The sequence below is a fragment of the Salmo trutta genome, chromosome 26 (assembly GCF_901001165.1).
Source record: "Salmo trutta chromosome 26, fSalTru1.1, whole genome shotgun sequence".
In the NCBI taxonomy this organism is placed as follows: domain Eukaryota; kingdom Metazoa; phylum Chordata; class Actinopteri; order Salmoniformes; family Salmonidae; genus Salmo; species Salmo trutta.
In genome coordinates, this window is record NC_042982.1 from 12888632 (window position 1) to 12889497 (window position 866).

Consider the following 866-nt stretch of genomic DNA (forward strand, 5'->3'; position numbering starts at 1 on the left):
CTCTCCAGAGATGTTCGATCGGGTTCAAGTCCGGGCTCTTGCTGGGCCACTCAAGGACATTCAGAGACTTGTCCCGAAGTCCCTCCTGCGTTGTCTTGGCTGTGTGCATAGGGTCGTTGTCCTGTTGGAAGGTGAACCTTCGCCCCAGTCTGAGGTCCTGAGTGCTCTGGAGCAGGTTTTCATTAAGGATCGCTCTGTACTTTGTTTCATTCGTCTGTCCCTCAATCCCAACTAGTCTCCCAGTCTCTGCCCCTGAAAAACATCCCCACAGCATGATGCTGCCACCACCATGCTTCACCGTAGGGATGGTGCCAGGTTTCGTCCAGACGTGACGCTTGGCATTCAGGCCAAAGAGTTCAATCTTGGTTTCATCAGACCAGAGAATCTTGGTTCTCATGGTCTGAGAGTCCTTCAGGGGCCTTTTGACAAACTCCAAGTGGACTGTCGTGCCTTTTACTGAGGAATGGCTTCTGTCTGGCCACCATAAAGGCCTGATTGGTGGAGTTCTGCAGAGATGGAAGAACCTTACAGAAGGACAACCATCTCCACAGAGGAACTCTTGAGCTCTGTCAGAGTGACCATCGAGTTCATGGTCACCTCTCTGACCAAGGCCCTTCTCCCCCGATTGCTCAGTTTGGCCGGGCGGCCAGCTCTAGGAAGAGTCTTGGTGGTTCCAAATTTCTTCTATTTAAGTATGATGGAGGCCACTGTGTTCTTGGGGACCTTCAATGTTGTAGACATTTTTTGGTACCCTTCCCCAGATCTGTGCCTCGACACAATCCTGTCTTGGAGCTCTACGGACAAATCCTTCGACCTCATGGCTTGGTTTTTGCTCTGACATGTATTGTCAACTGTGGGACCTTATA